The following is a 22,117-nucleotide window of genomic DNA, read 5'->3' on the forward strand; positions in this document are numbered from 1 at the left end:
TGGGGTCGTTTGATCCCAGTACTCTTTCCTGCCATGGCAGGGGGTCGGACTTGATGATCTGCTCAGGTCCCTTCCAACCCTACCAACTATGAAACTATGAAACCCCCTGCCTGAGGGAGGATCTGCCCTTCCAAAATATCACATACAAACCATAATCTAACCTCAAGACCACCATCAACCCTCTTATACAACACAGACCTAACCTTCCATAGGTAAAGCAGGGAAACCATGGCAGCCAAGATCCATATAAATAGTTGATTCAATATACGCTCAAGAGGTCCCAGGTAGAGGGCCATGGCCCCCACTACAGAGAAAAGCAAACCCCTCACAATCCATACCAATCTGGCCATGGTGTAAAATTCCTTCCGGACCCCAAATATGGCAATTGGTCCAACTCTGAGTGGAGGGGCAAGACTTTCTATCCTGGAAACTCCAGTTTTAGTCCCAGCAACAGCATTGGCACACCTCAGTCAAAGTTCCCAGCCTTGGCTGTACGTAGCCGACACCCAATGCCTCTGGGAAGGCTTAAAAAACACCTTGGCACATATTGCAGAAAAAGGGGTGGGGGGAGGGCAACCAGCAAAGCCCAGAAGCATGGGAAATACCCATAGTAGAACATAGGCATAGCTACGGCTAGATCATCCCTGACCAGTGGCTGTCCAGCCTCTTCTTGAACATCTCTAGTAATGGAGAGTTCACAGCTTCCCTAGGCAGTATGTTCCACTGCCTCACTATTCTAACAATGAAGAAGTTTTTTCTGGATATCCAATCTAAACTTACTTTGCTGCAACTTCAGTTCCTTGGTCCATGTCCTCCTCTTTGCAGCAAGAGAGAAAAAGTGTTCTCCCATCTTCTTTATGGCAGCCCTCCAAGTATGTGACGACTGCTGTCATGTCCCCCCTTAAGTGCCTTTTCCACAGGCAGAACATATCTATATCCTTCATCCTTTCCTTGTATGACCCATTTTCCAAGACCTGTGTCATCTTTGTTGCCCAGCTCTGGACACATGTATTTAGCCTAAGTTCATGCCATAGCATTTTGTAGCTCAGCCTACCACTAACATAGGCTTATATTTCACACGATATTTCTCTTCTCCATTGCTAATATCTTTGCCAAACTTTTATCATTTTGCTGACATTTTCCATGAAGGATGCTAATCATGAGCTGAAGTGTTCGTACTGTTTCAGGCAAAACAACTCAATTATCTCCAAGAATGAGGGTAAGGAAAAAAAAACATTGCTTTGCCTACTTCAGTATAAATCTAGTGACCTTGCAGCAGCATCCCCCAAACTCAGGGGGTTTTGCCCCACTGCAGTAAAGCCAGCAACTCTCATGCCCCCCTACTTCAGCCATTTGACACTTTTGCACATGTGCAGGATTTCAGCACTACCCCTAATCATGCCATCTCCCCCGGCACCTGTCATCCGTCCCATCTACAAGGGGACACAGCCGTGATTTGGGAAACGTTGCTCTACAAGTTCTCTGTTCTAGTCAGTGCCCAGGACAGATGGATTCTGGGAGAGAATTAGTATTGTGGTGTGAAAGAAGCCGCTGTCTATGGCAGGGGTGGCCAAACTGTGGTGCAAATGCCACAAGTGGCACTGGCAACCTATGTGTGGCATGTGGCAGATCAGGGAGGGGACAAGCAGCACAGTGGCAAAAAACAGCAGAAGTTCAGGCAGGAAGTGGCGGGAGGGCACAGAAAGCAGGGGAGTGGATTGGGAGGGAGCACAAAGTAGGAAGCAGAGCAGCAGATTGGCAGAAGACAGGAATTAAGAGTGGCACTGGCACAGGGTGCGGGGCTAATTTATGGCATGCCTACCAAAAAAGTTGGTCCTGCTAACCGGTGGGAATCCTGCTTCATTTTCTCCAGAAGCTGGGAAGTATGTCACAAACAAGGCAGGGACTGCAGGATGAGAAGGGATGGTCTCCCTACTGAGGCAGTGAAAGTGTCTGCTCAAAGGCATTTCCCAATCCCTTCCTCCACCGCACAATACCTTGGTGATGCCAGGCAAGTTCCTTCAGCCAAACTATTCACAAGTGGTCACTAACCATGTATTCTGGGTTACTGACTTGAAAACCTGGGACGTGCTGAGCATTCATAAATGCAAATGAATGCAGCAGAAGCCTTTAAAAATATGCAATGCTGCATAATACTGAGGAGTCTGGGAAATGGAGTCCTAGCCATCTCAATCTAGGCATCCAAAATTAAGCTCTTATTTTCATTGCCCTCCCCAAAATATGGAGAATGATATCACTTTGTTTTGCAGCACTGGTATGAAAATCAGTTCATTCATATTTGCGAATCACTTGCATTTAGTTATAAGCCGGAGAAGAAACTAATAATTTTAGCTCCGAGGGAGGGCGTGAGTAACTTGATAGCAAAGACATGGACCCCATATTACTCGACACAAAAAAAACAAAAATATTGCTTAGATGATGATTAATTGACTATGGTCCATGACATGCAGTGCACAAGGCAGGTGTCCTGTGGTGAAAAAGAATAGCATGTGACGTTGTAATTAAAGACAGTATCATATATGAGCAAGCAGGGCACATTAAGGTTTGCCCAATCAACTTAACTTCTAACTTTTCCTCTTCTTAAGCACTTAACTTGGCAAACTTAATAATGTTATTTTTGCATGCATAATATTTAAGAGAGAGGCCAAATGAAGAACATTCAAGGTTTCTATCAATAATGGTGTCACTTTTTCATGGGTAAGTACCAGTTCCCCCCAAGCTGGTGATTTGTAATGCACACACTAATACACTGATTCTCATTTGGACTAAGCCCCTTTCAGACTCCTTTACCAATGCAAAAGGGCTAAGAAGTGGGCATAACCTTGCCTATTTAAAGGTTTCTTTTCACAGCTCAAAAGAATCAAGAAAACAGGAGGGATAGCAACAGAGAAAGCAGTGTGTTGGTGGTGTCAGAGATAGCAGGCACTTTCTGCTTCAGCTGCAACCTTCTTCTTCCCTTCTGTTGGCTACTTTTCCTACTCTAGTCCAGATCTTCCAGATCCTTTGAGGTGTCCATTCTGTTCCCCTTGAAATAATTTACAATCATTGTTTCCCTCAGCTCTGAACTGGCCTGTTATGAATATTTCACTATGTCCATTGGTGATGGAGTGGGTTAATGGACCCTTTGTCTCTGGAGGCTTAAGGTCAAATCTGGACAGGTCACAAGTGGTAGTTGTTTAATAGTGTCAAATGTATTCCCGAGAGGGCACTTAGCCTCAGTGCACAAACTGCACCATTTGACACGATGCGGTTTCTCTGAACAGATGCTGGACTGGAAAGCCTTAATGGAACCGTAAATATGATGCCAGTTAGACCAATTTAAGCTAACTCTCAAGGCATTTAGCTGTTATTCAGGTAAGCTGTGTATAAAGGTCTTTCTATGCTGAAGATAAAGGACTAAGAAAATGCTGAATGATCTTGCTGCTCTTTAAAGTTAAAACTTATGGTTTCCTCTTAGACTAGCATACACTGTGCCTGACACTACAAAAGCATTTTAACTTGTCAGCATAATTTCAAGAGGATTGCAGAGAGCTCCGGTGTAAATAGCAGCAACAGAGAACTTGAATTTACTAAGCTGAGTCCAAAATGAAAGGAGATACTGAGGTTTCTACGTTCACTAGCCATAGTGGAGACATTCCCTCCCAGTCCCATAAATCAACTGTGCTATAAGAAGCTTACGATGACAGGCCCCACTCAAATCTGCATCCAAACACCCTGGACGAAGGAGTTCAGACCTCTAGCTTGACTCCCATCACTGATTCCACTGCAGACATCTGTCCATTAGAGACATTTATGTGTAAAAAAAAAAAAAATCCCTGAATTCATTTGTTCTGCAATTTGAAACACTGTACACTATTTTAATTGAAAATCTCTCATAATGAATCACAGGTATGCATAACAACCATTACAATCGTATTGACATACTCATTATTCATTTATAGCAGCTCTATTAATAAACCCTCATTAAAACTTCAAACGTTTTAACAATTGTGGAAATATTCATTATCAGGTACAAATCTAAATCCACCTTCTTCCCCCTCCTACTCACCCAGAAACATTGCACAACATAACAAAAACAAAGCAACCGACACATAATAAAGTATCATCCCCTCAGAATATAGAGCTATAAAAACAAATGATGAGCTACCCCATAAAAAGGGAGCATAATCATTTTTAAAGGTCTCAGTCTAAATCCACCTGTTGAGTGATGATTAAGGTTTTTTGTCTGCTTTATTTTTAATGTCTGGAGATGTGAAATTAGATAAATTTGACTGGGAATGAGTTCCACCCTGCACCGCCATGATATCTTACCAGCTATGCAATTATAATCATATCGTAATGTCCATATTACATCTTTTTATCCAGATTATGTAATATTGGCAAATATCTACATGTATATATAGCTATATAACATATATATACACATATGAGATTATATATATGTGATGAATCTGAGAGAGAAGGTATTGTAGCACACAGATATACATGTGATATATATGATGCATATATGATATGTGATATAATTGTTAGTAAATGCTGGGAACATATACACATGATGTTATGTCACTGTAGCAATGCACTACGGCGACATAGCATCCACAGGTGTCTACACGTGACCAGCAGCTACTTGACATAGCAGCGCACTCCCCCATTATAGCACGCTGCTATGGCAAAGTAGCAGCCAAAAATAATCGTGCACTGCATGATTTAGTACATCCAAAAAGGGGTGGGGCTGGCTCCCTGCCACCACATGCACTCCCAGGAGGGCAGGGGGGACCCATGCCTTCCAGATCTGTGTGAGGGGTGGAGGTGGGCTGCCTGCTGCAGGCTTGGGCTCCTCACCCTGCTGCCCTTCCCCAGGCCTCTGCAGCCCAGCAAGTATGACCTGGTGCTGCAGGGCACAACGGGACTGCTCTGGGAAGCTGCTTGCCGCTGTGAGCTCCGTGTTACCCTGGCAATACGTCCCTTGCCCACGTGGCTTCCGAATTGCTTTAAAATTATAAATGTATCAAAAAAAATTGTGTTCAACTGATACCTATATATCTAGTGGCCTTTCATTTTAATAGTGGATTTTGGGGGGTTTATCAAAGAATTTGCAATTTTTAATCAGGAAAAACCAGGATCCCTGCTGATCAGGAGCAAGTGGCAAGTGGCAGAGCCACCAGGGCCCCTCCACCAATCAGCTGTGGGTGGGAGGGAGGGAACGGGGACAAGCAACAAAAAGAGCAAGGGTTAAAGGAACTAGTGGTGCACCGATAGAGATTTTTTGGGCCAATACCAATTCAATTGCCGATATGTGGCCTGGCAGCATTGAGAGCAGCATCCAGGTGGTAAGTCTGTTGGAGGGGAAGCGGGGAGGGAAGGGGAATGGGGGGGTGCAAATCAAGGCTCCTGCAGTGAGGGAGGGAGTGAGGCTGGGGCAGGGGCAGGGGCAGGCACTGCACAGCCAGAGCAGGACACACATCAGAGTTGCAGCTCATCGGGGGGGGCGGGGGGAGGAGAAGCACCTGTTGCTGTGCGCACCCCAAGAGGGCATGGGGGACATGTGGTCCCTGGATCTGTGCACAGGGTGGGGGCAGGGTGCTGCTGCAGACTGGGGCCGAGGGCAGTGCTGGGTTCTTCCCAGCAGGGAGGCTGGGCCGAGTTGTACTGAGGTGGATGGTGGTGGTGGTGACACTGGGAGTGGAAGGTTTGGGGGGTCTATAGTGAATTTTGGGGTGGCCACAACCCCCCCCCAGTAGCCCCTTCCACCCCAGTGCCACCACAGCCCACCCTGAAGCGCAGGCCAGGCCAGGCCCCTGCTGGGAAGAGCCTTGCACTGCCCCCAGCCCCAGACTGCAGCAGCAGCCCGCACTCACCTCGCATGCAGATCCAGGGAGCACATGCCCCCCCTTGCCCTCTCGAGGTGCATGCAGCAGCAGGAGCCACCTCCCCCCCATACCCTACAAATGAGCCACTCATAGCTCTGTCCCATGCCTGCCCTGACCCAGCTGGGCAGCACCTGCTACTGCCCCTGGCTCCAGCCCCACTTCATCCCCCACCGTGGGGGCTTCAGTCTGCCCCGCCAATGCGCCTACCCTCCCCTATGCCCCTTCCCCCACAACACACTTACCAGCCAGTCCCCAAGCTGCTGGGCTGCACTTCTGGCCACCTGCATGCTGCACTGCAGCTGCACACATGAACGTGGCAGTTGTCAGTGACATTATTGGCCACATCAGCCCAAAAAAAGCCAACTGCCGATAATGTCAATTTTCCTTTTATTGGTGCCAATACAATGTGGGACCAATGTATTAGTCCACCCCTAAAAGGAGCTGCTGCACAGCGCACTTTTGTCATGGTGTAGGTAGATGCCTATTTATCTTTGGGGACAGACGATGGGACTTGGTTTAATTTAGAACAGAATTCTTCTTTTGTTTTTGTCATCTGTATCAAAAGTCCAGGCATATGCACAGATGACTGTTGCATGCTGTCTGTTGATCAGTTGAAGATGAAGGGCCACGAGGATACCAACTAGACATCTAGCATCCTACTAACAGTCTTGGCCTTGATTGCAAAAATCAGCATTGTGGATGTGTCTGTCTTTTTCAACTTTTCCTTTCCAAAAAAAGGTGTAGCCATCACTATGCTCTGTGAGCTGTCTCTCTCTTTGGAGGAAAAAAAAACCCCTTACAATTAATAGACTTCCTAAATATTTTTAAAAAAATCTAAACAGATGTGCTTCAATCTGTTTTATAAAGTATCGTGTTCACAAAGCATGTGCGCTAAGGGCTTTTGGGGCTAAAAATAACTATTTCAAGCAACAATTGACCTATAATATCCTTGACCTTCCAAAGAGGAGAGAAGCCTATAGCTGCAATATATAAGATTTTAATATCGAAAGAGGTTAAGTAACCCAAAGTGAGAAGCTCTGTGTTTTCCTCTTTAGGGAAAGGAGCTAATGCCAGCAATTTCCATGGCAACTGCAAACACACCATTCTGTTCACTTCTGCATTATAAATAAAATAAAAATATTCTCCTTAAAATTACATGCTGTGCCTACATGTATTTGCTATCGCTCTTTTCTTCAGACACTGGAAAATATTTCTGTACATGTTCCAAACATGATTTGCTACTCAGGAGAAAACACAAGTTCTTGGTGGCCTGTGTTTCTTTGAGAAAACAGTAAAAACAGGTTCAAAGCAATGTCATCCACTTCATTGTTGACACCTTTCAAGTCTTGTAAATAATTATAAGTCCCAAGGTAATAACTTATTAGAAGTACGATATGAGCAACATTAGACTCACCGTATTGTCAGTTTAAACAGGAACAAAATTTGTTGAAGCTGAAATTTCTATCTCACCTCTAAATCTTGGAAGGCTATGTGACCCAAAGGAGTGGGCAGTCAGTTTGTATTTCATTTAGCACAGACCACTATAGAGTAGATATTCAGTAAGTGCTTTCATCAAGATTTGACTTATGTTCTTACCTGTATAATTTTTATTATTATTATTATTTATTTATTTTTGGCAGGGTGGAGGGCAGGGGGGCTTTTCCCTCTCTTCCCCCTCAGAGCCTTCTACTCTCAGGTACCAATATCTTAAAGACTTTTGAAGAGGAAAAAAGTGGTCTTTCAGCTGTCCTTTTTCATTTGTAGAGGGCCTCTAGAAATAGAAGAAAGAGGGTAAAGATAAAGCTGAAGTTGTTTGAATTTAAGGCATGCAATGACTTGAGACTGAAATTAGTCTGTGGAGTCTGGACTGAGGTGGCAGATATGAAGGAAACTCAGAGCAATAAGACAAAATGCGTGAAGGAGGGAGTAGATAGAAAACATTGGCTGGAAGCAATCAGGTTCCATTGTAAAACAGGAGATAGGGTCAGGAATTACAGACAAATTGTCCATAATGTACAGGAGGGCCTTGGGATATAGAAAAGCCCTTATGAGGTGGTAGAAGGAAAAGCTGAGGTCATGGAGTGCAGAACAACAAGCAGAGAAGCTTGATGAATTTGAGCAAAAGGTCTTGCTGAAAGAGAGAAAGCTTTATTTGACATGATCCTCTTATCCTTTCCAGACCTCTTGAGTTGGTGTTTCTCACCTGCCTAGCAGGTAGATGTTTTGAGTCTGTGGCATGTCAATATGCCACACAATACCAGTGTTAATTGGGTAGGTAGATACTGTAAGGCTGTTTGAAATGCTCTCAGCAGAAGAAGTCTTGCAAATGAGCTCAAAAATTCTAGAGGACTGCTTTGTATTGGGGATACTGATAAAATACATTTCCTGCAGTAAAGGAATAGGGGATCACCCCTGCCTGCCAGGGGCTGGTGAGTGCCGGGCTTTGGAGGGGGGCGGGGCAGGGCTGGGACCTGGAGCAGGGTGAGGCAGCCATGGACGGGGCTGGGAGGGTGGGCAGGGGATGGGGCCTGTTTGATTAGGAGAGTCAGCCAATTCAGCCGTGGCCAAATCTTGGAATCAGATTTGGCCGAATCAATTTGGGACAGTGAGTTGAATCACCAAATTGAGTCACTGTCCCCGATTCAGCTGAATCCAAATCCGAAGCAAATACTAGCCACTTCACACAGGCCTAGTGAGTGATTACACTCAGCTCCCCTGTAGTTATTAGATGCTGAAGCTATAATAGCAAAACTGGACAAACATCTGTTTGGACCCTCAGGTAGTGTAAATTGTCATAGGTTCATTCATTCATTAAGGTTGGCTCCTAAAAATCCTATGCTCTTCAACTACATTATCTTCCCATATATTGGGCATGTCTACATGTGCATTTATGCTGGCGTAAATTTACTGCGCAGTAAGCGGGAATGGGCCGGCATCTACACATGCAGGTGTTAAAGCTCATTAACACCGTGTGTGGATTGACTTGGGACTGACTTGGTTCCCACACAGTGTTACTGTGTAGTGAAGCATTTATACATGTGTTACTGCACAGTAACTAATCAGTATCAAATTTAGACTCAAGTCAGTGCAAGTCACCACAGTTACTGCACAGTACTGTTGTGCATGTATAGATGCATGCCCATACTGCACAGTAATTTAGGTTACTGTGCAGTAAATATGTACATGCAAATGCACCCACTGTCTTTGTTGTCTTCTTGCCTGTAAATCAAATAATCTGTATTGTAAATAGGGTGGGGTGAGTGAGGCACAAGCTTAAATGAGGAGCTGCCTGAATCCCTCAGCTCCATAAGCCCAGAGCAGTGTAGTGCCTCACTTAGCACCTCACTAAGCGCTACACAATGGAAGGGAGGGGCCAACACTAAGAAGGATTATACCTCCATTGCTTGAGATTGTAAGGGGGCTGTTAGGAAGGCTAAAGCAGAGATGGAATTGGGACTAGTGATCTGGATCAAAGATAACAATAAGTCCTTTTTGAAATACATAGGGGGTAAAAAAAAGGTACCGGGCAATGTGGGGCCTCTCCAGGACATGCTAGTAAATCTAGTGGTCGCACCAGATGACAAAGCTAATCTTTTTAACAATTTATTTGCCTCTATTTTTCTAAGCAGGGACTGGGTCATCCTCCCCACCAGGATCCCAGATGGATCCAGGGGAGGCGCAGCCAGGCCCAGGGTCAGTGAAGACCTAGTGAAGGAACTTCTGAAGGGGCTAGATGTGTTCAAATCAGCAGGTCCTGACAATCTCCACCCCAGAGTGCCGAGGGAATTGGCAGAAGTCATTGTGGGACCCTGACACAGCTTTACAAGCACTCATGGTGCTCTGGCAAGGTGCCAGAGGACTGAAAAAGGGCAAATGTGGTCCCCATTTTCAAAAAAGGGAGGAAGGAGGATCCAGGAAACTATAGGCCCGTTAGTCTTACCTCAGTCCTGGGGAAGCTCTTTGAGAAAATTATCCAGGACCACATCTGCGAAGGAGCAGCAGGGGAGATTATGCTTAGGGACCAACCTGGTGGCCTTCTATGACCAGTTCACAAAATCCTTAGATCCAGAGGTATCAGTGGACATAGTCTTCCTGGACTTTAGGAATGCCTTCAACACCGTCTCTCACCCCATTCTCATTAAAAAATGAGGTGACTGTGGCATCAATGCCTACACAGTCAGATGGGTCGCAAATTGGCTAGAGGGCAGCACCCAGAGAGTGATGGTGGATGGGTCATTTTCAACTTGGAGGGATGTGGGCAGTGGGGTTCCCCAGAGCTTGGTCCTTGGGCCCGCACTGCTCAACAGTTTGCCCAGACTGTCTCCAGGAGCAGCACTAGATGTGCGAGTGCAAACCCACTGCAACCCCGCTCTCCCAAAGGGCTCAGCAACCCCCAACTGCCATGGAGCACCTCCACCGACCCCCAGCAGCAGCCGGAGGTAAGCGGGGCCCCTGGTGGGAAGAACGAACCCCAACCTAGCCACAGGGAGGTGGCTAAGCCAGAGCCAAGGGGGGTGTCACCCTACCCCGGCCCCTACTTTGCCCAGCCCCGCCAGAAGCCTCATGAACAGGATGCACAAACAGGCACGCTTGTCTACCCGGCGTGTGAGTTAACGCGCAGTTTATGCAGGAGGGTGTGCAGGAGGGCCCGCAGCCCTGCCTGTCTGCCCCTGCCCTAGGGAAGCCAGTCCCAGCTGTAGCCAGCCCATCAGCAGCATGCCACATATGGGCATGTGCCAAAATCTGAGGGTCCCCTCGAGGCTGCACCCCCCGCCACCCGCGGCACCTCAGAGACCACCACCCAGACAGAGTCCATGGTTCCGGGCTCTACACAGATGGAGCCTCCGGCTCTCGGCTGTGGGGGGCTGCCTGTCACTTTTTCAGGCTATGGGGCCCGGGAGCATGGCCACCTCCCCTTGTGAGCTCTGCTCCCTACTGGGGTCTCTAGCACGCCAGCTGCAGGAGCTCCTGGCCACAGTCCAGAGACTGTGTGTCATCATGGACTGTGAGCAGGAGGTTGGCTCCTACTGCCATGCCCTTCTCCCCCGGGAGGCAGAGGGTAGACCACAGTCTCCCTCCAGGACAAGGGAGGACTCAGGATCTCCCTTATTGTCCCACTATGGGAAAGGGGGGCCTGGGTGAAGAAGGCCTGGGTGAAAGCGATTCCCTGCCCTCCATCAATGCTGACCTCATGAAGGAACACCTTGAGAGGCTGGACACTTTCAAGTCAGCCGGCCCTGACAAACTGCACCTCAGGGTACTCAAGGAGCTGGCTAGCATCATAGCCCAGCCCCGGCACAGATCTTTGAGAACTCCTGGCACTCTCATGAAGTATCTGAAGACTGGAAGAAGGCCAATGTGGTGCCTATCTTCAAGAAAAGGAGGAAAGTGGATCCGGCAAACTACAGGCCCATCAGCTTAACTTCTATCCCAGGGAATGTCTTAGAAAAGATTATGAAAGACAGACTGGCTGACGACAACATTCTGAGGGATAGCCAGCATGGGTTTGTTGCAGATAGGTCTTGCTTGACCAATCTTATTTCCTTTTACAACCAGGTGACCTATCATCTGGACAAGGGAGAGATTGACGTCATATATCCTGACTTCAAAAAAGCCTTCAATCTGGTATCCCATGATTTCCTCTTAGCAAAACTAGCCAACTGCAGCTTTGGGTCCACCATCATCCACTGGCTGGGGAATTGGCTCTGTGGTCGGACCCAGAGGGTGGTGGTTGTTGGAAGTCAATCGTCACGGTGCCCTGTGACCAGTGGGGTCCCCCAAGGCTCTGTCCTTGGACCTGTATTGTTCAACATCTTCATTAATGATGTAAACATCGGAGTCAGAAGTGGAATGGCCAAGTTTGCTGACGATGCCAAACTCTGGGGTAAAGCATCCACACCTGAGAACAGGAGGGTGATCCAGGCTGACCTTGACAGGCTGAGGAAATGGGTGGGTGAGAACTTGGTGGTGTTTAACACTAAAAAATGCAAGGTTTTCCACCTTGGGAGGAAAAACCTGCAGCATCCTTATAGGCTCAGCAGTGCTACTCTGGCTAGTACTACAGAAGAAAGGGACTTGGGGGTCATGATTGACCACAAAATGAATATGAGCCTTCAATGTGATGCTGTGGCCAGTAAAGCAAGCAAAACACTGGCTTGCATCCATAGATGCTTCTCAAGCAAATCCCAAGATGTCATTCTCCCATTGTATTTGACGGAGGTGAGGCCGCAGCTGGAGTACTGCATCCAAGTTGAATGGTTATAAACTCCAGCAAGACTGTTTCAGGCTGGACGTAAGGAAAAATTTCTTCACTGTTTGAGCTTCCAAGGTCTGGAATAGCCTGCCGCCAGAGGTGATTCAAGCACCTACTTTGAACAACTTCAAGAGAAAGCTGGATGTTTTTCTTGCTGGGATCCTATGACCCCAGCTGACTTCCTGCCCCTGGGGTAGGGGGCTGGACTTGATGATCTTCCGAGGTCCCTTCTAGCCCTAATGTCTATGAAATCTATTAAGTCTATGAACATCTTCATAAGTGACTTGGACGAGGGGGTGAAAAGTACCTTGTTCAAATTTGCAGATGACGCTAAAATGTGGGGATAAAATGTGGGCACAGGAGGGATGTGGACAACATGGAGAGGGTCCAGAGGAGGCCACTCGTGTGATCAGGGGGCAGCAAGGCAGCTCCTATAAGGGTCCTGTTCAGCCTCCACAAGAGAAGACTGAGAGGGGATCTGGTGGCTGTCTATAAACTGGCCAAGGGGGACCAGCAGGCAATGGGAGAGTCCCTGTTCCCCGGAGCACTACCAGGAGTAACAAGGAATAATGGCCATAAGTTGATGGAGAGTAGATTCAGGCTAGATATCAGGAGGCGCTACTTCACTGTCAAGGCGGCTAGGATCTGGAACCAACTTCAAAGGGAAGTGGTGCTCACTCCTACCCTGGGGGTCTTCAAAAGAAGGCTAGATAATCACCTAGCCGGGGTCGTTTGACTCCAGTACTCTTTCCTGCCCATGGCAGGGGGTCAGACTTGATGATCTGCTCAGGTCCCTTCTGACTCTACCAACTATGAAACTATGACACATGAAACAAGCCATTTGTTACTCCTTTAGCCTGTGGGGACCTTGAAAACACAAAGTATGCTATCATGGCCATGAGACTCCGTAAGGGCACATCTCCCTTTGTAGGGTTCTTGGTGGGACAACTTGCACCTTGCTGAGCCTCCCACAGTACACCTCCTCTTTTGGCTAAAGTCATTGTAATGATATTGTGCTTCTTCTGCATTTCTTCTTATGCTGAGCGTAACTTGATGTTACAGGGTTTTTAAAACATAATAGTATTGTCCCTGCCTGCTTTCCCAATGTAATCTGAGGCTCTATAGGTGCTTACACATGAGCAGACTTGATTCGTAGAGTCTGCTGGAGCGTGGTAATTTACCACACTCCAGCAGCCTCAAGCATCTTGTGTATCAGTGTCCCCATGCTTAAAAGTGGCAGCGGGGGCACTGTATCTAAAGTTCATTCGATGACCTTTAAAGCGCCCCACTGCCATTTTTAAGCATGGGAATGTTGATATATGAGATACTCCAGGCACTTTAATTAAAGACCACCCCATCCCCTTCCCAAAGCGCATGTATAAACGCCCTATAATATTGGTGTACATGGCACCTATGGCAACATTGTTACTGAGCCATGATTCAGTACTTCCAGTGCTCTGCCCTGCAGCACCAGGTTGCACCCACTAGACTGTGGAGGCCCCAAGGGAGGGCAGCAGGGCAAGGAGCCCAAAATTGCAGTGAGCAGCCTATGCCCACCCCCATCCAGCGCACAGGTCTGGGAGGCACAGCCCCCCTCACCCCCCCCCAGGAGTGCACACAGTGGCAGGGAGGTAGCCCCACCCCTTTTGGAAGTACTAAATCATGGTGCAGTAACCCACTGCACATTTCAGCCCCGGGCCCAAGCCCCATGCACCACCTGGCTGGGGAGCATCCCCAACCCAAGCCCCAGCCCTGCCCAACTCCCTTCCTCCCTCCCTATGGGGTCCTCAACCCCCCACCACTTACCTGCAGAAGATGCACATGGCGCTCTCTGCCTACCACCCTCTTCTGCTCCCCCGCAGCCCCTTGCAGGCTGTAACTCGGCCAGCCTGCAGAGAGCTCCTTGCAAAAGTGCAAAATCCATGGGCTTCTCTGTTAAAATGAGAAATCTGCGTTTTCCTCAGGTAAAGGGGGAAATCCACATTTTTATCTGTTTTCCATGGGAAACAGAAAATCTGGATCCCAGCTGATCAGGTGGGAGACAAAAAAACGTGGTTTTAAAGATGACAGTTTTTGCCTCCTGCCCAATCAACGGTGAGCAGCAGAGCGCTGGGGCCCCTCAGCCACTCAGCAGTAATGGGTCAGGGGACACGGGGGCGGGAGGGAGGTACCCAGCGAAAAGAGGATGATTAAAAGGAGCCACTGCCCAGCACATTTCCAAAGTGATTTAGGTAGATCCCTAAAGTTTATTCTTCTTGGTGATTTCAGTGCTATAGTGGGCAGGGACTCTGAGCTATGGAAAGGAAAATGTGGAAAGGAAGGGGTTGGGAAAGTCAATTCAAAAGGAATTTTTTTCCTGAGCAAGTGTTTGAAATATGATCCCATCACCGCAAATTCCTTTTTCTGCCAAAGCAACAAATGTGGAACATTATGGTTGCACCCCCACTCAAAACATGGCACTGCATCAGGACACATGCCCACTGTACAAATATCTGTATCACCAGAACTACAACCAGAGCAGATGACTACCGGATGGATCATCCTTTGATGCTTCCCATCACATCCATTCACAAAAAAAGCACCCAGAGAAAAGGTTCAATACAGAGTCCTTGAAAAATCCTGCTAAAAGCAATCATTTGTAGCAGTGCCTCAGTAAAAAAAAACCTCTAAAACCTCCCTAGTGACCTTAACACCATTGATCACTGGGAAAGCCTCAAGAAAGTCATCCATGAGGCATGCAAAGAATTTCTAAGCTTCTCCGCAAAGAAACATCAGGACTGGTTTGATGAAATGATAAGAAAATTCAAGCTTTCATTGACAGAAAAAGGCGAGCGTTCACTGTTTGGCAGAATGACATCAACTCCAAACAAAAGCAAACCACTTATTGCCATATTAAAGCTGAAACTCAGAGGAAAATTCAAAAGTGAAAGAACAAGTGGTGGGAAGTGAGCTGCATAGTGGCTTCTTTAATCTTCCCCTTTTTGCTGCGTGCCTGCCTCTCACCCCCTCCCCCTTACCCTGCTTTTGATTGGCTGAGGGGCCCTAGTGGCTCCACTGCTCGCCTCTGATTAGGTGGGAGGCAAAAACTACAGCATATTTAAAAGTAAAAAAGATTCAAAAGTCTGCTAACAGCTATGACATGCATAGCTTATTTAGCACAACCAAAGCCATCTATTGGCCGAACACACAAGGAGCATCCTGCTGAGGTCCAAGGATAAAACAATACAGGCATACCTCGTTTTATTGCGCTTCGCTTTATTGTGCTTCACAGATATTGCATTTTTTACAAATTGAAGGTTTGTGGCAACCCTGCGTCGAGCAAGTCTATTGGCGCCATTTTTCCAACAGCATTTGCTCACTTCGTGTCTCTGTGTCACATTTTGGTAATTCTCGCAATATTTCAAACTTCAGCAACCACCACCCTGATCAGTCAGCAGCCATCAACATCGAGGCAAGACCCTCCACCAGCAAAAAGATTACGACTTGCTGAAGGCTCAGATGATGGCTAGCGTTTTTTAGCAATAAAGTATTTTTTAATTAAGGTATGTACATTGTTTTTTTAGACATAATGCTATTGCACACTTAATAGACTACAATATAGTGTAAACATAACTTTTATATGCACTGAGAAACCAAAAAATTCGTGTGACTCACTTTATTGCGATATTCACTTTATTGCGGTGGTCTGGAACCGAACCTGTGATATCTCCGAGGTATGCCTGTACTCGTTAAAGTCAACTCCACCACCAGTATATGGTGGAAAAAGCACTTTCAAGAGCTCCTGAACTGAGAGTCTAATGTCACAGAAACTATCATTGACACCATTCCACAACACCCCATTAAGGACTACCTGCAGTTCCACCTATTTATCAAGAGGCAGTGAAAGCCATTAAGCAGATAAAAAAACAACACATGTGGTCCAGCTGAAATTTATAGGGAAGGTGGAGAAAAGCACTTTCACCAACTACACATCATTATTATGAAAATCAGGAAACATGAATAGATTCCCAGTGATTTCAGAGATGCCAGAATCATTACCATATTCAAGAAAGGAGATAGATTGGATTGCAGCAATTATCATGGTATTATATTCCTGTCTGATACTTAACATTCAGAAGACTAAGGTCCTCCATCAACAAGCTCTTATTGAGCAGTTCCCAGCTCTGGTAATTCAGATTCATGATAAGACTCTGGAGAACATTGAATATTTCCTGTACCTCAGACACCAGCTCTCTCAAAAAGCTGACATTGGCAAAGAAACCTAACATGGCCTCAAGTGTGCAAGTGCATCCTTTGGATGCCTATGGAAATGGGTGTTCATGACATCCAATCCAAAACCAAGCTTATGGTTTATTAAGCAGTTGTGATCCAGCCTTACTGTCTGGAGCTGAGGTGTGGACAATGTACAGGAGACACCTCAAGTTCTTGGAGAAGTACCATCAACACTGCCTGTAGAAGATACTTTGAAATCCCGTGGGAAAATAGACTCACCAACATCAGTGCCCTCTCACAAGCAAACACCACAAGCATCAAGACAGTGATTATCTGATATCAACTTTGCTGAGCCAGTCATGTTCTCTGGATGTCCAACTCCAGATTCCCAAAGTATGTCTTATTATCCCAGCTCAGTCAAGGCATACACTTGAGAAGTACTTCAAGGATGTCCTCAAGGTCAGCTTGAAAAAAAATGCAGCATCAACATCAACTCATCAAAGACTACTGCCCAGGACTTCTCCAAATGAAGGAAGAGTTTGCCGCAAGGATCTCAGTACTTTGAAACCTTATGAAGACAACATTAGGTGGAAAAATGGGAGTGGCAGAAACAGCAGGTTGCAGACAGTATCAAGAATCTGCAGCTGCCCACCCTGCATGGACACATGTGCCCAAGTTGCAGCAGAGTCTATTGATCCTAGATCAGCATCATCAGCCAAATTTGGACCCACAGATAAGACAATCATGGAAGACAGTCATCCTCAACTGCAAGGGATCGCTGAAGAGGAGACACTCCCATCCACAGCTGGGGATATCCTGACCCACATTCTTCTCAACAGATTCACTTTCCTTGCTGGGGAGATTCTACCCAAATTCCCCTGTGGTTTCAGACCACTTTGAGGTACAATAGAGCTGATCTTTATTGCTAGACAGCTGCAGAATAAGTGCTGCAAGCACCACAGAGATTTTTACATGGCCTTTGTTAACCTGACTATGGCTTTTATTTCAATCAATAGAGAAGCCTTGTGCAGTTCCTTAGGAAATCTGAATCCTTGACAAAATTTGTTACCGTTATCAGACTTCTTCACAGCAACGTGACAGAAACTGTCCTAAGCAACAACTTGGAAACGGACTAGTTCGGTATTAGAGCTGGAGTCCGTAGCAGAATTTGATATTCATTGAAAATTGTGGCATTTGTGCCCGCTCAGTTGAAGAATTAAGTCAGTCTGGACTGCTTCTCTAAAGTGTATGAAATATGTGGATTCGCTGTCAATTCCACAAAAGCCAACTGCTTCTCCACATATTACAATTAGAGGGCAGTCCATGGAGAATGCTTGCTTTTCCCCTACCTGGCTAGCCATCTTTCCCCAAAAAGTAAATATAGATGATGATATTCAACACTGGATAAAATCTTCCTATGCTGCCTTTGGATGGCTCTAAAACTGTGCCTTTGATGTTAATGACATTAGGACTCAAACCAAAGGTCTCATCTACCAGACACTTGTCAACTTTATCTCAATTCCTACCCCATTGTACAAGTGTGAAACTTGGATGGCACACTAGAAACACTTGAAATCTTGGAATATTACCATCAGTGGAGTCTTTGGAAAATCCTTCATATCAGCTGGAAGGACAGAAAAATTAATGCCAGCATTTTGGCTCAAGCAAACACCATCAGCATGGAAGCCACGTTTGTATGGCACCAACTCCATTGGACAGGACACTTCACAAGGATGCCTGACAACCGGCTCTGTAAACAGGACCAATGGTCACTGCTCTAGAGGGGCAAGAGAAGAGATTCAAGGACACCTCAAAGGCCTGAAGAAATGTGACATTAACATCAATATGTGGGAGACGCAAGCACTGTGCTGTGCCTGGTGCTGCTATGAAGTATAACAAGGTATCAAGCATTTCAAGCAAATTAACTTCACTATAGAAATGGACAGATAAAAGAAACAAAAGGAAAGAGCTGTGACCCAATATCTCTAGGCTCTATTCTTTCCTTCTGGAACTACTTGTCATGTCTTCTGTCAAACATGGACCTCAGATAAGCCTCCTGAGTCATCTGTGGACTTACTGATCACCAGGGATCCTGGTTTTCTCTGATAAAAAAGTCCCCAATTTTCACATTTAAAAAGTAACCCAAAATTCCACTATGTATATTAGTGGTGTTTCATTTTAATCACAGAAAAATGTGGATTTTGGGTTACTTTTTTAAATCAGAATATTGGGGAATTTTTTTATCGGAGAAGACCAGGATCTCTGATGATCACTTTCTTATTTTACTAGCAGACTCTAGTCCTCATATCGAGGGACTACCAGCAATTGATTCTGAAAGCAAAGCTGGCAATAATGGAGAGAGCCAGGTCAGGCAAATCCAAAACAAGATGCCTCAACTTGCATCTCTGATGCACCTGTTAAGCAAAACCATTTTTATTTGTCTTGCAACACCGTATTCTTCAATTCTAATATAATCACCACAAACCGACCCAGGGAAGCATTTTGAACTCAAAAAGAAGTTCCAGAGATGCCAAGAAATCCACAAGGAAATTTACTACCGCGGCTGACTTTATATGGATTGTGTAGAGAAACCAGAGTCATGGATGGAAGCCTAAATGCTTCAGAGTAGTGGTTCACAACCTTTTCAGATGCAAGGCACCCCTTGTCTGACTCAGGCAAGGCACCCTCCACAACTTTTGTGAATTGACCAGCACCCCATTTCAAAACCTAGTTTATTTGTTAGAGGCCTTACCACCTTGCAGAGGGGCTGGGTAGTGAATGAGTCCAGGGCAACAGCCAGCTAGGGACCAGCTCGAGCCTGCACTTATCTCCTCACACCTCACAGCACCCATTAAAGATCTTGAGACACCCCAGGTTGAGAATTACTGCTGTAGAGGGATGTTCCAGTAAAGCTCACGTGCCCTGACTGAGATTGAGGGCTTATTATTCTATGTGCTATACAAATGTATAGTGAGAGATAGTCCCTGCTCCATGGGCCTTACAGCAAGAAGAGACCAGACAATCAAAGGGTAGGAGGAGAAACAGATACAAAGAGGTAAGTAACTTGCATGAGATCACTCAGTAAATCACTATGATGGGCGGATAAGTAAATCCAAACAACTGCCTTAAATTATGTTAAATTATTCAACCTTGATGCAGTCAAAAAACTGTACATTCCAGTACATCCATTAAAACATTAAAATCTGCCTGATTCCTTCTAAACAGTTCATTCCACAGGTGTTGTTAACAGCCCTCTCTTATTTTAGTGGTCTTGATGGTCCACTAATCAAGCTACCTTTTTTCCTGCAATTCTGCTCTCTGTTAGGGGCTTCTGGTAATGTAACTGCCATTTCACAGGAGCTGCAGACTGTTTTTAACTTGTTCCGATTAAGTTATATTTGTTTTGAATCAATCTTCAACTGCATAATACAGCCCTAGCTGTATATTCATAAAGAATCTAGTTCTTTTTACTTGGAGGAAAATAAGTGGTGTGTTATATGTGATGATGCATCCTAGATCTGCCCATATATCCACTGATTGCCCCCTATTTATCCCCTTTCTACCCTAATTGCTATTCACCTATGCCCTCCTGTTGCAAGCTCCTGTTAGCAAAGACCAGCTTTTTGTGAATAAATAGGAGACTTTAATTTCCAAGAAAAGTCAGTCAGCCTTCCTCTACAGAGAGGGGAAAGCAATTAGCAGTCAGCACTGTATCAACACACCTACACTACTTCCGGGTAGGAAGCATAAACATAGTATGGCATGTTTCAGCCTGGCATGACCTGACCTAGCATGGTGAGAGAGGGTTACTGATGTGCCCTATGGGCTGGAAAGTCAGTACAAACATAACCAACAACAGGACTTCAAATTCTTACCATCAGGTGAGGAAATTAGAAGCATACAGGAAAAATAGGCTGGCCCCATGCCACCCTGTTTGGAGATGAACTGCAATTAACCCACTTGTAACAAAGTTAATGTGAGTTTAGGTGCCAAGTGCCCTTCTTCCCTTTGTTACTGGGTCAGCACATAACCCCACTTTAATTTTAGTTTTAAAGGTACATATTTTATGTATCTATATGGCAGTTCGTGTTTAAAAGGACCCCTTCAAATCAATGTACTGCTTCACTGGCAAATAACCTAGTTATTTTGGAAGAGGTGAAATGTGGAGATCATCTCTCTATTATAGAAATCTGGCAGTCACCCTTAGCACCAGCTGGAGATTATACAAGGCCTTATCAGGCAAGTCTGCCAGTAGGGAGCTGCAATAATCTAATCATGATGTGAGAAATGCCTGGGTACCCAATTCAAGGTCAGTATAGCCACAGACCGTGGATATTTCTTAAAAGATAAGGGAGCATCTCAAATAACTTTCAGGCTCCCATCTTGCTGAGGTAGACAGAAATTAGATTTCCAGTGAACGAAAGAGTAGGTAGCAATGATTGGCAAAGACTGCTTCGCCTCAGATGTGGCTGCCTTTCAACAGCGTTCGAGTCAGTGATCTCTGCGTATAATTTGTACATAACAGCAATGTGCTGCCAATATTTTAAAAAGCTGCTGCCACAAAATTCTCTCTCCCAGCCATGATAAAGCCAGTGCACTGGGCTGTCAGGAGGTAGGTTTATTTGCAGAAGGAAATTAGAAAATCTGTTCATTTTTCCCCTCCTCCCCATTGAAACAAGAACTTTGTCATATCATAACCAAGGAGGGAGTTAAAAAGAGTGTTAAAAAATCAAGGAGACTTTGCCACAGATGAGGCTACGATCTGAGCAACATACAGGGCCAGATCCTATTCCATGAATGATACTTCTGCGCTACTGAACCCCCTGAAACACCAGTAATGCAAAGGGTGGATGGACCCTCCTCCTCTTGGCTCCTTTTTGTGGCTAAGTCTTGAGATTAAGATGAAGGAGTGTTACAAAAGTAGGTATTGTCAAACAGCTTTTCAGGAGCTTGAGCAGGATGGAATAGATTTCACTCTTTGGGTATGTCTACAATGCTTCCTTAGCCCTCCCACCCATCTGCTCCTACTCCACGTGAGCCTAACCCAGAAATGAGGTAGTAAAGTCACTCTAAGGATGTTGCCATCTTCTCTTTCCCCCTGCTCTGTCTTTGACATGTTTGAGAGAAGCAGTGGGGTGTACCATCCAGTATGGCTTCACCTACTGACTTCCAGGTTGGACCCATGCAGATCAGGTGAGTCGAATGTGCTTGAGGAGTCTCTCCCCAAGAGTGCAATGGACATGGATGTAGACATATCCTGAGATGCCTACCAGAGATGGGAGAAGGCAAACTAGACAGCAGACACATCAAGGCAAAAGGACAGAGGTCACATTTCAGCACATTGTTGGTATCCCCAGTTTTGCCGTGACTAATTTGTATTAGATCTGATCCAGCATTGCATTGGGATAGGCACTGCACACACATGCAAGAAGAGGACAGTGCCTGGTCCCAGAACTCACAAGGCAGGCTAACAATAGAAAGCAAGCAGGTGCTTGGGAGAGACAGGAGTGGTACCCGGGGTAAATCGGTCACACTGGTAACCAAGCCCTGGACTGATAATTTGGTGCCCAAATTCATTTAAGTTCATGACTGTGGGCACTGGGGTGCGCCTCCCGGTTGCGGGTCACCCCAAAGGTCCCGAATGGCCCCTGTAGAGTATAAGTACGCGCCGGACCGCTGGTGCCCCGTTAGTCTCGCCTGCCACGTCTTGATGGACAAAGGGGTTCACCCAAAATGGGGCGCTGACGGTCCAACGCAAGGG

Source organism: Crocodylus porosus, unplaced genomic scaffold (assembly GCF_001723895.1).
Source record: "Crocodylus porosus isolate Cpor-Errol unplaced genomic scaffold, CroPor_comp1, whole genome shotgun sequence".
Lineage (NCBI taxonomy): Eukaryota > Metazoa > Chordata > Crocodylia > Crocodylidae > Crocodylus > Crocodylus porosus.